The sequence below is a fragment of the Alexandromys fortis genome, unplaced genomic scaffold (genome assembly GCF_014885135.2).
Source record: "Alexandromys fortis isolate MF-2015 unplaced genomic scaffold, M_Fortis_MF-2015_v1.1 scaffold_119, whole genome shotgun sequence".
Lineage (NCBI taxonomy): Eukaryota > Metazoa > Chordata > Mammalia > Rodentia > Cricetidae > Alexandromys > Alexandromys fortis.
This window is the reverse complement of record NW_026067991.1, coordinates 2,274,216-2,290,139: the sequence shown is the minus strand read 5'-3', so window position 1 is coordinate 2,290,139 and position 15,924 is coordinate 2,274,216.

Here is a 15,924-nt window from a genome sequence, read left to right as displayed (position 1 = left end):
TAGCAAATAAAAGTTCAGTTAAACTACAAACATTCACACCCGTTCCCTCCTATCTATAATTTACTGTCCAGTCTGAGATAAGTGTACAAAAAACTACAAAGGGAGGGTGTTCTAGACCATGAAAGGATTACAGATAAAGGACTCCCTGGTGGAGCCCTTAGGGTCCCTGGAAATGTCTAAAAAAAAAAAAAAAGTGCTATTTCCCAGCCTCTGCCCTAAAGTACAGCAAGTTATTTAGGGTTTGCTGACTGCTGGCCCCTTTACATTCATGTCCGAACTGTGCTGCTCCTAAAGTATATAATAATTTTATAATCCGGAGCACCACTACGAATTGGTAGAAGACTGAATTCTTGGGCTAGTCATTGGGGGATCTCTTTGAAATTTATTAACCAGGCGTGGGGTTGCACGACTTTAAAAGCCTTTAATACCAGCGCTCCAGGGGCAGAGGCAAGCAAATCTCTGAATTTTAGGCCAGCCTGGTCTACTTAGAGAATTCCAGGACAGCCAGAATAACAAAAAAAAAAAAAAAACCAATAGAAAACAAAAAGCTTAGGTCTTTCAGAGCCCAGGCTGGTCTTGAACTTCTGATCCTCCAGGCTCCATGTCTCAGGTGCTGGGGTTGCAAGCAGACATTACCACACCTAGGGTGCTGAAGATGGAAACCTGGTTGGTGGGCAAGCACTCTACCAACTGAACTGCACCCAAGTCTGCAGGTGAAATTTATACCCTTGTCACAAGAATGACTTAGGAAACGTTCATTGCCATTTGTTTCTATGAAATTGCAATTAATGTTTTTTTTTTTTGTTCTTGTTGGGTTGGGTTTTTTTTTTTTTAGGGTTTTTGTTGGTGGTGGTGGTGGTTGTTTGGTTTTGTTTTGTGGTTTTCTAGAGGCAGGGTTTCCGTGTGTAGTCCTGGCTGTCCTGGAACTCACTCGGTAGACCAGGCTGGCCTTGAACTCATGGGTGAGAGTTGGTTCAGCTGCTAAGAGCACTGGCCTCTCCTCCTCCAGAGGACCCTTGTTTGATTCCCAGTGTTTGTCTCCACAGAGGCCCACACCAACCCGTGCCTCCAGTGCTGGAGGAGTCAATGCCCTCTCCTGACCTCTTCTACATTGTACAGACACACATGCGGGCAAAACACCAGAAACATTAACTACTTTCTAAATGGGTCTGGAGACATGACTCAGGGGTTGAGAGCAACTGTTGCTCTTGCAGAGGACCCTCGTTCAGTTCTTAGCCCCCACAAGGTGTGGTGTCCCTAACTCCAGTCAAATGATAGGACATTTAGGAGATCTGATCTTCTAAATTCCTCTGGCACCAGACACTCAGGTGGTACATACAGGCAAAACACCCATACATAAAAACACAGTAAATACTCAAAATCTCAAAAAAGAATTTTTAAAAGAAGTGAATTTTTTAAAAATCCACTGTTACCATCAATGTGTTTGGAGAAAAATGCTTTCACTTATTCCTTTGTTGTTGTTTGGTAACTATAAAACATGGAATTGTTCTCAGAGGAATTGTGTTATTCAGGTCAATAGAATCTGTGCTCCTTGGACCGTGGTCATTCATATTTGGTTCACGAATCACTCTTTTCTCTTTGAAGACAGCCGTGTTTTGTGTTGACCAAGGTAACAGCATTATTATGTATTGAGTAAAGCTACACAGTGGGAAAAGAGACGAAAGAGCGGGGCGGGGAGCCGGGCAATAGCGGCACATGCCCTTAATTCCAGTACTCGGGAGGCAGAGGCAGTCGGATCTCAGTGAGTTCGAGGTCAGCCTAGTCTATAAGAGCTAGTTCCAGGACAGGCATCAAAGTTACAGAGAAACCCTGTCTCGAAAAACCAAAAACAAACAAACAACAACAAAAATGAAATCCTATCATTTCCAACAACATATATGGAAATTGGGAGTAGAATGGTGGTTACCTGAGTCTGGGAAGAGAAAAGGGTGTGGGAAAATGTTGATCAGAAAGAACTGAGGTACAGTTAGACAGAAGCAAGAGGGCTGGGGAGACGGAACTGAGTTCAGATTCCTAGAACCCCCTCAAAAACTGGGCGAGCATGTGGTCTATCTGTAAATCCAGCGCTTGGAAGCAGAGATGGATTCCCAAGGCAGAGTGCCTAGCTAGACTGGTGGAAGGGCCTAGCTCCAGGTTTCGTGAGAGATCCTGTCAGACAACCAAGTGGAGAACGGTTCATCTCTGGCCTTTGCACCCATATACACACATGTGCATGCGCATCTAGACACACACATGAACATATATACTCATGAGAAAATATTTTATGAAAGCACAGGAGCAAGGGGTTCTACTGTGATCTCTCACAGTAAGGTTCATGTAATAACAATAATTTCAAGTTCCAGACCAGCCTGGGCTACACAGGAAATTCAAAGCTAGTCATGGACACATAAGCTTCCAGAAAAGATTTTGAATGTTTTACGAAAGGAAAAAAAATATGTTTAAATTGATTTAAACATTACACACTGGCCGGGTGGCCCACACCTTTAATCCCAGCACTTAGTAGACAGAGGCAGCCTGATCCAGTGAGTTCTAGGACAGCCAGGACTGTTACATAGAGAAACCCTGTTCCAAAAAAACAAAATAAATAAATAAAAAATAAAAATTCCACACTGCGTAAATGTATCAAAGCATCACAAGGCACACTTTCTATGTTTTTGTGTATGAGTTAAATATAAATTTAATTTTAAAAACAGCATGCAAATGTTGAATGTGAACAAAAATAAAAGTGAGACTTAGTCTGACAGCCAACTGCACAACTGAAAGGCTTGGGCTGTTTTCCCAGAGGCTCAGTTGAGGTTCTGTTTTGTTCCAAATGATGACGTAGATTTCGTCAATGTGTGTCTGGTACAAAGGGGGGCCAGAAAGGGTGCTTTTAGTTTTACTTATTTTATTTTTGCTTGAGACAGTGTCTTTCCTTTTAGCCCCAACTGTCTTGTAATTAACTATGCAGACTGGGCTGGCTTCAAACTCAGCAATCCTCCTGTCTCTGCATCTGAATGATGGGATAATGGCAAGAATCACCACACCTGGCTAGTCCCAATATTTTTAATGTAAAAGTAAAACTGAATGAAACTATTTTCGGTTAGGTATATTTCTTAAGACGAGCCTCTCCGCTGACACAAATAGTTCCAATCAGACCAAATTAGACCGAATAAAAGATGCCCATGTTTAATACAGCTCTCTGGGGGTGATACCTGGAAAGCGAAGCGAGGGGGAGAGGGAGGAGAGACCACGTGTTCCTTTCCTGGGCCGCAGCCTAAGTAGCCTGTGGGAGTGGTCCTGACCCTCCCTGGGGAGGGAGGGGTCTCTGCTTGGCGCACTTTCCGGGAGGTGGAGTCTGGACCAAGGCGACTCCCAGGGGAAGGGGCTGCTCCAAGGATAGGTGCCAGGGCCTGGGTCGGGGTCGACGCTTTCATCCAAACACTTTCTCCTCCTCAGTCCCAGCTCTAAAAAGGAGCTTTTGCTGTTTCCCTACAAGAGCAAAGTCATAACACATATCTCGTGTGCCAGAAAGCAACAAAGTTGGGGGGGGGGGGGACACTGAGAATAAAGATCTGTCTGTCGGGTGATGGCACACGGACGGGAAGAGGCTTGTGAGCTTCTGTTTTTTTGATTTTGTTTCGTTGTTGTTTGATTTGTTGAGTTGTTTTGTTTTGGTTGGTTGGTTGGTTTGATTTTTTGAGACAGAATCTTTCTGCATAGCTCTGGCTGTCCTGAAGTTTACAGAGATCCCCCAGCCTTGCCTCCCTCCCAAGTACTGGGATTAAAAGCATGTGCCACCATGCCTGGCCTAGCTTTGAGGTTTAAAACAAATCTGTTTATGTTGTGTATATTTTATTACATTAAAAAAAAAAAACAGTCTGGGTGTGGTGATGTGCACTTTAGTCCCAGTGCTGAGAGGCAGAGGCAGGCCCATCTCAGAGTTCAAGGCCAGTCTGGTCTACATAGTGAATTCCAGGACAACCAGGGCTACATAGTGAGACCCTGCCTCAACTCCTCCTTGCCCCTCCATAAAACCCAACCCAACCAAACAGAAATGTCATTTGTCTGTCCTCCAAATAAATGTTCCTTATGGAGTACTACATGCGGTTCAAATCAGTGGTAGAGCCCTTTTGATCAATCTTTCTCAAACATTTTTAACTATACTCCATGGAACAATGCCATCTTCTCTCTCAACCTGTGTGTGTGTGTGTGTGTGTGTGTGTGTGTGTGTGTGTGTGTACCATGAAACTGAAATAAAAGTTCATGACAACACTCAACTATGTACATACATACTGAAGTTTTCTACGCTCTTCAAGACCAAGATTTTAAAAAATACTGCTTTCAACCCATCCGGTTGATTTCCTGGTGGGCTGTGTGGCCTGTGGATGACAACCTCAGGAGGTGGTCCAAGGCCTTCTTTCTCAGGAACAAACCTTCCCAGTGAGCAGAATAAAGGACTTACTCAAAGTGAAGGTTTTTGCCTGGTCCTCTGCCCACTGCTTCCAGTCTCTAGCACCCTGCACTTGAACAAATATTGACTTAGGTTTTTGAGTTGGGAGGCTGAGGCAGAAAGCACAGATGCAGGAAGCCTTTTGAAAGCCTCTCAAGTGGCGACACATGCTTTGGCTGGTGATGGCAAAGCAGGTCTTCCTAGAGACCTCTAGACCACTCTCACCCACAGGGAGTTCTGGCCACGGCGCCGGGGTAACATGCTGTCTTCTTTTTCATTTCCACAGAATCGGAGCCCAGGGAAATAACTTTAGATCCAGACTCATAAAATATGAAACTCTGCTGCTTGGGAGCAGGATGAGTTCCAAAGAAGGGGCGTGGTCATCAACCCATGCTTGAGGGTGGTACTGTTTCCCCGACTTTTTTCTCCTTCCGACGTTAACTTGGAACCTTTCATTTCCCAGTCCTTGTACTAATGACCACATTATAGTCTTGTTTCCCTAGGGCAAAAGGTAAACACACGCAAGACGATGGAACAGAAGCAATATCCAGACTAATAGGAAGGAGTCTGTCCCACTTTACAGCAAAGCCCAAGGTTATTTAGTTGGGGAAAGGAAGGCAATTACTTTTTAGTTAATTATAAGGATGTTCATACCAACTAATATAGTGATGTGAAGATACAGGGCATGAGATTTAGTTACACTTGAGCAAAACAGAACTAATATCATAATAGAATTTTCAGTTTGGAAGCAACGTTAACTCGTGCGTTGGCCTTTACCTTAGTAAGTGCTCTGTAAATGAGAGCTAAATTCTCTGGGCAGTGATGGTGCGTGCTTTAATCCGGGCACTTGGGAGGAAGAGACAGGTGGATCTCTGTGAGTTCAAGATCAGCCTGGTCTACAAAGCACAGGCTCCAAAGCTACAGAGAAACCCTGTCTCGAAAAACCAAAAAAAAGAGAAAAAAAAAAAAAAAGGAAAGAAAGTTAAATTCCTTACTACTTCATCCAAACGAGTGGCTAGAGTCTGTCTCTCTCTCATCTCCAATGAGTAAATCTATAATTGCTGAAGAGACAATTCCTCCCAGAACCTTGGGTAGTTTGAACTTAAATATGAAGCGCTCCACCACAAAGAGGGGGTGGGCCTTGTGTTGGAGGCCTGGTCTCTGGCTGACAGCACTATTGCCAGGCAGTTGGAGAGTGTATCAAATTCATTAATGGATGAATCTATTCATATGTTTGTTTATTTCACAACCCCGGAAAGCCCCACTTCTCTCTCTCTGTCTCTCTCTCTCTCTCTCTCTGTCTCTCTGTCTCTCCAAATTCTGCCTGCTCAGAGAGTCTGGGAACAAAGCAAAGGCATCAAAATGCCCATTTCCACATTCTTGGCAGCTACTGCAGCTTCCTCCCCTGAAGCTGCCAATCATCCAAGTCCCCACCTAAGCGCTCGGCTTTTGACCATCCTTGAATACAAACCCATCTTGTGGCAAACCTGTCATCATTCCTCACCTACAACCTATAAAGTCTCCCTGCTTTAGTTGGGGAGTAGAGGGGTGTTTAGTTCTGGGGAGGGGAAGGGGGTTCAGCTTCTCCAGCCTTCATCTCTGGGTCTGGAGAACTCATCGGGGAGTTGCTTTGCTCAAACAACCTGTTTTATACTTTTTCAATTCAGCTTGACCAGGCTTACTGCGTCAGCTGAGAAACTTATTATAGGGGTTGGGGCAGAAAACTTGGTGTTCAGAGCTGAACCAGCTATTAGGAAGTGAGGCTTGTTAGAGGAAGGTCACTAGGGGTGACTCTCTGCTTTCTGATAACTGTAGGGTGACCAGCTTCACCCCACTGTGGCCTTTGGCCATGACTGTGCTCCTTCGGCATAGTCCCAGAAAGACTGTAGGTGGGAGCTAAAACAGGTCGTCTTTTAGTTGTTCTTAGGTAAGTTGTCACAACCGCAGAGACGTTAACCAACACAGACGAAAGACGGCTCTTAGGTGCCCTGAGCTGCATTCCCTTTTCTACTTTCAGTAAATTAGATGGTGTCTGAAGACTGCTTCGCTGTCCCCAGAAATCCCTTCTCAAGCTGAGTGTTCAGACCTCCTCTTCTGCTTAGCTCTTCTCGCTGCTGCAACCAGAGGACCTGACACGGAGGAGGACGGAGGATGTACAAGAGGAAAGATGTGTATTGGCTCCTGGTGAGAGACTTCAGTGCATTGTGGGAGGGAAGGCACGGCACTGTGGCCCCCTCACACCATGGCAGGCCAGGACACAGAGAATTCCAGGCTCTTCTAGCTTTCTCTTTGTCTCCCGCCGAAAAATTATTACACGTTATTCATTTATTCTGTGGTGGAGGAGGCACGCATGTTCCACAGCAGAGGACAGCTTGTGGGGGTTGGTTCTCTCTCCTCCCACCACGTGGGACTCTAAGCAAATTCAGATGATCAGGAGAAGCAGCAAGTGCCTTTCCCACTGGGCCATCTCATCAGCTCCCTTCCCTTTCATTCCTCCTGGGTCACCAGCCATGCTCAGGATGGGTCTTCCTTCTTGGTTAGTGCTCTGAAGTGTCCTCACAGATACTCTCTTCTAGGCAACTCTAAATCCAGGCAAACAGGCAGTGAAGACCAACCATGGTGGCTGTGGTTCAGTATCTCCCAAGCTTCTGGCCACTTTTAGAAGCCTGGCACTACTGCTCTTTTCAGAAGGAACAGGGCCATCATTCTTTCATTGTAAGTACTACAGCCATAGTTGGCCACCAGCAGAGTTCAAAGGAAGCACACTTGTTTACTTGTTTGACACAGGATCTTGAACTCACAGACTTGGACCTGCATCTGCCTGTTGAATGTTAGAATTAAAGGCATGTATCACCACACCTGATCTCATCAGTCTTATTTGAACAAAGCAACTCCCGGGTGAGCTCTCCAGTCCTGGAGATTGAGGCCAGAGAAGCTGCACGCCTGGACTAAAGCAGGGAGCTTATATAGGTTATAGGTAAGGGGTTATGATGTGTCCACCACAAGCTGGATTTATGTCCAAGGTGCCTTCTTTTTGTTTGGAGATTCGCTGAGTGGGAAGGATTTGGATTTGGAGAGAGAGAGAGAGAGAGAGAGAGAGAGAGAGGAATGAGACATTCTGGGATCATTCACGGGCAAGCTGGAGATTCCAACTGAACAAACAACCTTTCCTTCTGTAAAGGACAATAGTTTGGTGGGTCTCTGTGAGTTCTATGCCAGCCTGGTTTACAGAGTGAGTTCCAAGACAGCCAGGACTACACAGAGAAACCCTGTATCATAAAACAAAACAAAAAAAATAAGGACAATAGTTAAAATTTCTCAAGCATATAGTTTGTGCTGGCCTCATAAGTTCTTAAACAGACCAGTTCATATAACCCTCATCAAAATCTTTAGAAATTAAAACTGATATCACGACCATTTTCCAGGCACAGTACTGTGGAGTATTGTTTTACCTAGGCAAAAATGTGTTACATTTGTTTATGCTGCCTTTGTTTAATTGTGAAAAGATTTTGTTGCTGTTTCATCTTACCTGCCTGATTGAGCTAATAAAAAGCTGAATAGCTAGACAGGAAAGATTAGGTAAGGCTAACTGGCAGAGGGAATGAGGGTCGAGAAGGGCAAGGCCTGACATAGCCAAGTTTGCCATGCTCTAGCTGGCCAGAGTCCCTTCGACTTGAGTGGGACAATTTGAGGGAGTTCCGGATCTATAAGATCCTCCCAGATTCAATTTTGTTTTCAAAATCTGCATTCATATTTATATTGAAGGGCAATCCCAGATAATCCTGGAAAGCTCGACCCTGCCGTGTAACTCTGCAGGTGGCCCCATTGGACAGCCTCATGCAACCCCATTTCTGCTCCAGACAGCTGATTTTGTTACAGTCCCAGGGTCTGTGTATCTGCCTTTGCTGAAGACAGCTAGTAAACCAAAAGAATTACATTAATTTTGTTTCCCAAACGTCAGTGAGTCAGTTTGGCGTCTCACGTTTTCATCTGCTCTTTTGTCTGTCTGAATTTTCCTGCCTCCATAATTAAAATCTGATGTCCCAATGCTTTTGATAAACTTGTATCATATGGTCATCACTAATTAAACTGAGAGAGTTTTTTTTATATTTATGTTTGTTTAGATTAAGAAGAGGCCTTTGAAAAGAACATTGGAACTGTTGATATCATGGGAAAATTGAATAAATGTAGAAAGAAAAAAGCTACTTGGCTCAGCAGGGTGGTTCAGTGGTTAAAGGTGCCTGCCGCCAATCCTGACTGCATGAGTTTGATTAAAATTTATATATATATATATGAAGTTAGAAGACAAGGAATAAATATCCCACGTCAGCAAATTCAATGTGCAGGAAATATACCAAATCATCAGAATTTTTTTGGTTTTTCTTGACCTAATATGCACAGTAGACAAAATTTTCCTGTTTGGAAAATGGTTCTGCCCAAACTTTCATTTCTTAGACATGGAAATGTGGTCAAGGAGGCAACTTTATGGTGGTCACATCTGGGAGGGCTGGGCTGGCTCCCTCCGGTTCATGTCACCTGAGTCCTAAATGTGGGAAGAGCAGAATTCCGTGGCTGGGGTCCCGAGGCCTCCGAGTCCCTGAACTATGCAGGCTCAGAGCTAGTGCTTCTCTCTGTCCTCTTATTTGGCCTCCGACAAGTCTGTAAGTTGGGAGGGAAGCCAACCCATTTTATAGATGATGATGATAAGATCATTGTCTACTTGTGACAGGAGCTTTTAATAGTAGAGCCCAGAGTCTTTGAAGTTTTGAGATTTTGTCTTAGAACTGGTTTTCACTGCTTAGCAGGCACTGAATTCTTTAAACTAATTTGGAAGACAAAAGCTTGAAGCTTTCCTTTAATCCCAACACTTCAAAGGCAGAGGCAGGCAGATCTCAGCCTGGTCTCCAGAGTGAGTTCCAGGACATTAGGGTTACAGCAAGAAACCCTGTCCCCCACTCCACCCCCCTTAAAAAAAAAAGATTGAAGCTTTGTTTCCACCGGAGGATTTATATGCTCCTGTCTGTCTTAGGATTTTGATGACAGGGTCACGATTAAGATCCTCCCAAAAACAAATCTAAACAACAACAATTTAAAAAAAACCCAAGTGAAGCCGGGCAGTGGTGGCACACACTTTTAATCCTAGCAGTAACAGGTGGATCTCTGTGAGTTCGAGGCCAGCCTGGTCTACAGAGCTAGTTCCAGGATAGGTTCCAAAGCTACAGAGAAATCCTGTCTTGAAAAATCAAAAACGACAAACAAATAAAAAACCCAAGTGACTAGGTCAAAAGTGTGCCTAGGGTAACTTTCCCAAATGCTCCCCTAGAAGTGGTCTCCCCTGCAGAGGGATTTATAATCAGCTTAACTAATGAGATGAAGGTCCATGCTGCCTAAGAACCATGTTATAAAGACAGCTAACCTAAAGTATAAGCATGAGCTGGGAGGTGGTGGTGCATCCTTTAATCCTAGCACTCAGGAGGCAGAGACAGGCAGATCTCTGTAAATTCAAGGCCAGCCTGGTCTAGAAGAGCTAGTTACAGGACAGGCTCCAAAAACTACAGAGAAACCCTGTCTAAATATATATATATAAGCATGACAGCGCAACTCCAAGCTTGCATAAGAGTACTGCTTCTGGGGGCAGGTTAAGAACACTCTTCCAGAAAACCAGGACCCAATTCCCTGCACCTACATATTACACCCACAGGTTACTCTAGTTCCATGGCATCTGACTCCCTCACACAGACATACATGCAGGCAAAACAACAATGCACACACACACAAAATAATAAGTCATCTTAAAAACTAAAGCTTATTGCTTCTGAGTCAGTTAAAGAGGCACAAACCTTTAATTCTAGCACTTGGGAGACAGAGGTAAGGGTGTTTCTGTGAGTTCGAGGCCAACCTGGTCTATAGAGTGGATTCCTAGACAGCCAGGGCTAGTGAGACCCTGTCTCGAAAAAAAACACTCTCCTCAAGGAAAAAAAAAAAAAAAAGGAAAAGGTAAAGCAGAACAAGAGAAAGTTTGTTGCTTCTGAAACTGGGTTCCAGTGAGATCTGGATCTTTATTAATATCCCTCGCTTCTGTAATAAAGTCAAATCCAGGAGTTACTGTGAGCAATAAGAGCAGCAAGAGCTGAAGAGAGAGAATTCTCGGGAAAGAGCCTGTCCTGCTGAGCCCCACCCACCTCTTCATTCCAGTCAGTCTCCTGTGGGGCTAAGATGGAGCTCTCTCACCTTGACATCAAGAGACGGCAGATTCCCCTGCGGAGTTAGGATAAAAGTGCCTTTCCCTGGGAGCCTTGACTCCAGCCCAGAACGCCTTAAACTTTAATGCGTGTGCAGATTCTGATTTAGAAGGATAAGGTGGTGGGGGATGACTTTGCATTTCTAACCAGCTGGGCTGCTGGACTGCAGGGGAAGGAAATTATATTAGCTGCTCCTTCTCCTCCCCACAGATAGGGCTCTGTGTGGCCAGCTTACCAGCTGGTATCTGCCTGGCCGTTAAATTTTTTGTAGCTGTGCGGTCTATTGTTCTACAATATCTTTTGATGACGCTGACAGTTCCTGAGGCTACCCCACCCAAAGTTAAATCAAGCAGCCTTCAGACCACCCAGTACTCTACTGATTCCCCAGCAATCCGCCTTCCTAATTCTTGTGAGGATTCTCCCTCCTGAGAAGACACTACATACCAGTCTGTTCTTCAGACTGGTTCTTGCTCTGCACAAATAAAGTAAATGGCCTTCCAAATCAGTGCCCCATGCCCTTGGCTAACAGACTTCTTGATAACCTTGAACGAGCTAATAAAATTAAGCTTCTGAAGCTACAAACCAGAGGAACAGCCAGCGAACTCTACCAGGTGCCCTGGGAAGGGCTGCTCTTTGACTAGCTAGCTGGTCTCCACAGCCCCACGCTGGAAGCGCTCCTGCAAACAGGCCGTGGCTAGAGCTGGGGCAGGATATTTTTCTAAAGCAAATACCATCAGTGTCCCAATCTCAAAGAAATAAAAAGTAACAACAAAAATCTTACTGGGAAACAAATACAAAAATCACGATTTCCCCTGCTCCCACCCACTTATATAGTCACGAGACAAGAAGGAAGCGGATCCCGAAGGACGTATTTGGAGAACTTCCCTTGAGGGCCTGGTTAAGTCTGGCACTAGACTTGGCCCACTTCTTCTTTTCCAGGTCTCTGATTCGAAGCGAGGTCTCTTAGCTGGGCAGCAGCAGTGCACACACGCCTTGCCTTTAATCCCGGCACTCGGGAGGCAGAATGCACATTGTGAGTTCAGAGAGGGTGGTGTTTAGAACCCACCAATCTTCTCTTCATCTCTTGCCTAGAACAGGCTCACCAATTATCCCTTCATGAGACTCTAGTCAGCATCTTTCTGGCCCACCCAGACTTTCAGCACACTAGTCTATCTGAATATATCTCTGGGATGTTAGCTTTTGAAGGTCCAGCCTTTGGATGCTGGGCACAGTCACTGGGCTGGATCCAGACTTGTGTTGAGGCCTGACTGGCAGAGGGTTCCTATCCAGTGCTGGTGTGAACAGCATCTGCTGCCTCTGTCAGGACTATACTGTCTCATCCTGGTCCCAGGCCTGTGTTTGCTCTGGGATGATCTGGGCAGCTCCTACTTCCTGACTCAGGGATGCCTCTGGTTTTCCACCTGTTTACAGAATAGACTCTATGCCTGAGATTGTGCCTTCATCACCGCACACCCATCTTTCTCCCCTTGTTCATCGGGGCTTTGATAAAATGTCTGTCAGCTATCTATTGTGCGGCTGCAGCAGGCTCTGTTGAGCCTTTCTCCTGAGCAACCTTCCAGCTCTTTCTCTGATGTGTCCATCAGGAGCCTACAGGGGAGAGGCCTTTCCAAGGTTGACATTCTTGTCCAGCATCAAGAGCATTTAAAATATTAAGAGAGTCATTCTTCTTCCGTGAGCAGACGTCACAGACACATGGCCAGGATAGAAGACTCACTACAGTCTTCTATAATGACCTGCTCCCAAGAGCTTTTGTAGAAACAAACTAGCCCTGAGCTGTACAGACACCACGCTTCACCTAAGGGAAGGTATGTGATGAGCTGAAGGCCAGACACCGCACCTCCCACTCAGATCTCTGAGGCTCACGGGATTTTTCTCTGACCCTTGTGTCTCTAAGTTCCAGAGCCTGCCTTCCCCTCAGGTGCCTGCGTGACCCTGACCCACTCAAATTTAACCTGCCCCAAAGACAGCCCAACAGCCTGCTCCCCTATAGCCTGTGTCATCTGCCTCGGTTCTTGGCAGGTTTAAGGGACAGTCTTTTCTGTCTCTAGGTTTTCTTTTCCTTCCTTCCTTCCTTCCTTCCTTCCTTCCTTCCTTCCTTCCTTCCTTCCTTTTTTTTTTCTTTCCCCAAGACAGGGTTTCTCTGTAGCTTTGGAGCCTGTCCTGGAACTAGCTCTTGTAGACCAGGCTGGTCTCAAACTCATAAAGATCCACCTGCCTCTGCCTCCCGAATGCTGGGATTAAAGGCATGCTCCATCACTGCCCGGCATCTCTAGGTTTTCAATAAGTGATTTTTGAATGGAGCACCCGTGGGCCTGGGTTCAAGTCAAAGAAGCTCTGTTGGGAAGCAGTGTCTTCAGATCAGAGGCCCTGAAGTGGGAGACTGTCATGAGGTCGGAGCTGCTGATGTTTGACATCCAGCAGAGTCTGATATCTTCACGCTCTTGGGGTGAGTGGCAACTTTCCACAAGGAAAGGGAACATTGGCACATCCTGTTTCGGTACTTTAGCCTGTCATCCCAGGCCACTTCCTGAGAAGTGCAAGGACACTGGCTTGGCCAGGCTTCACATGGCCTGGTTTGTGTTGTGGGATGGATTCCCTCTGCAGGACACCAGGCTACCATCCCAGGAGGCCTTTAGCTCCCACCCCTGCAGTCTGGAAGGTATTCCAGGCAGCTTGGGGACCAAAGGAGCCTAATTTAAATTCTCTAATTGCCTTGGAGGTGCTGATGCGAGCAATAACTACAGCCCTGAATGAAGCCTTGCTTAACTCCTGCCCTTGAACTGAAAGCTTGAGCAGGGCCAATGACTCACAGAATAGTGGGGTTTGTTTTTCTTCTCTCCTCATGCTTGTCTCGACACCTGTCAATCATTGGGATCTCCTTAAAGCCAGAAACCTTGGTGCCATATTTATTGGCTCCTATCACAGATGAATCTTTGTTTTGTTTTGAGACAGGATTTCTCTTTGTAGACCTGACTGTCCTGGAACCCTCTCTGTAGATCGGGCTGTGCTGAAACTCACAGAGATCTGCCTGCCTCTGCCTCCCGAGTGCTGGGTTCAAAGGCCTGCACCACCACCACCAGGCTAAACTAGTATAAATATATTTTAAAAAATGAAAATAAGCTGGGTAATGGTGGCGCATGCCTTTAATCCCAGCACTCAGGAGGCAGAGGCAGGCGGATCTCTGTGAGTTCAAGGCCAGTCTGGGTTTATAAAGCCAGTTGCAGGATAGCCAGAGCTATTACATTACACAGAGAAACCCTGTCTCCCAAAACAAAAACAAAAGGAAAAGTTATTATTATGAATTCAGTGGCGACTCCTTCCTCCAATAGCAGCCCTTGATGTTGGCAGAATGGGATGATTGTCCTGGGTTTAATTTCAATGCTGCTGTTTATAAAATTGAAGGGTCCCTATCTCTTGTCTAGCCACACCCCTACTTTCCATCAGTTTCCCATGACCTTGGGTCCATCAGCACAGGAAAAAGTGAGATTCGCAGAGAGCCATAAACTTAACTCCAGAGGTTAGCTGATAACCTGTGCTCACCTGTGTAATTTCTGATCCTCTGATAACCTGGGGAACCACTGGTTTATTCCATCTTAGAACTCTCGGGCAATCAAGATAACTTTTAAAATATTGATAGATTAAAAGTGTAGTGTAAGTGGCCGGGTGTTATGGTGCACACCTTCAATCCCATCGCCCTGGACGCAGAGGTAGGCGGCTCTCTGAGCTCAACGCCAGCTTGGTCTACAGAGTGAGCTCTAGGACAGCCAGGGCTACACAGAGGAACCCTGTCTCTAAAATCAACAACAAAACAAACGAACGAACAAGCAAGTTCTTGTAGGTTAAATGGTGACTGTAATTCAGTGTTTAAAATTTCAAAATGTACATGATAGATGCCCAAAACGTGTTTAAGAGTTTGATTTTTCAAGACTGGGGGATGGCTCAGTGGATAGGAGTGTGCCTGCTCCACAAACATGGGGGTCCTAGTTTGAATCTCCATCACCTGTGTAAAAGCCTTGGCATGACTGGATGTGCCTATCACCCCAAAATCTAGCTCAGGAGAAGATGCTGCCAAAAAGCAGTAAGGTTGAACACTACAGGGGAACACTACAGGGGAAGACTCTAACATCCTGCTCTAGCGCTCACACGCATACAAAGGCGCACACCACAAACACACACACACACACACACACACACACACACACACACAAAGGAATGAAAGATTGTTGTCCGTTTGTTTTTCGAGACGACCTCAGCTTCCTGGAACTAGTTTTGTAGGACCACCCTCACCTCCCCACCCCCACTTCTTTTTAAGTTTATTTCTTTTTATGTTTACCTCTTTTAACATTTATGTCTTTCTGTTTTTGTTTTTTTGAGACAGGATTTCTCTGTATAACAGTTCTAGCTGTCCTGGAACTAGTTCTTGTAGACCAGGCTGGCCTCGAACTCACGGAGATCCGCCTGCCTCTGACTCCCAAGTGCTGGGATTAAAGGCGTGCGCCACCACCATCCAGCAATTTTTGTTTCTTTCCCAGTCATTCATTAACTATTTTGTCAATGGTGGAGAGACTGTAGGACACTGAAAAAGGAGACTGATCAGTTAAAATGTATAGTTGGGATATATTGATGGTTGTTTTAAAAATTAATTTGCTTGCTTTGTATTTGTCTGTTGGAGATCTGAGAAAAATAGAGGACAGTTTCATCCTATAGATAGCGGTCTGTCATCTGCCGACAAGACTTAATTTTATGTGTGTGTGTGTTTTCCAATTTATTTTTATTTATGTGTATGTGCCTATGTGAGTTTATGTGCACCGTGTGTGGATGGTGCCCACAGAGGACAGAGGGCACTGGATCCCCTGGAACCCTGATATGGGTGCTGGGAACCCAATTCTGGTCCTCTGGAGAAACAGTAACTGCTCTTAACTGCCAAACAATCTCTACAGCCCCCATCTTTGGATATTTTTAGAGACAGGGTTTCTGTGTAACCCTGGCTGTCATGGGAATCACTATGTAGACCAGGCTGTGTTGAAACAAACAGAGATCTGCCTTCTTCTTTTTTGGTTTGTTGAGACAGGGTTTCCCTGTTCTCAGTTGTCCTGGAACTTGTTCTGCTCTGTTGGCAACATATTTGAAAAAAAGAAGAAAGGGAGGAAAGGAGAGAGAGAGAGAGAGAGAGAGAGAGAGAGAGAGAGAGAGAGAGAGAGAGAGAGA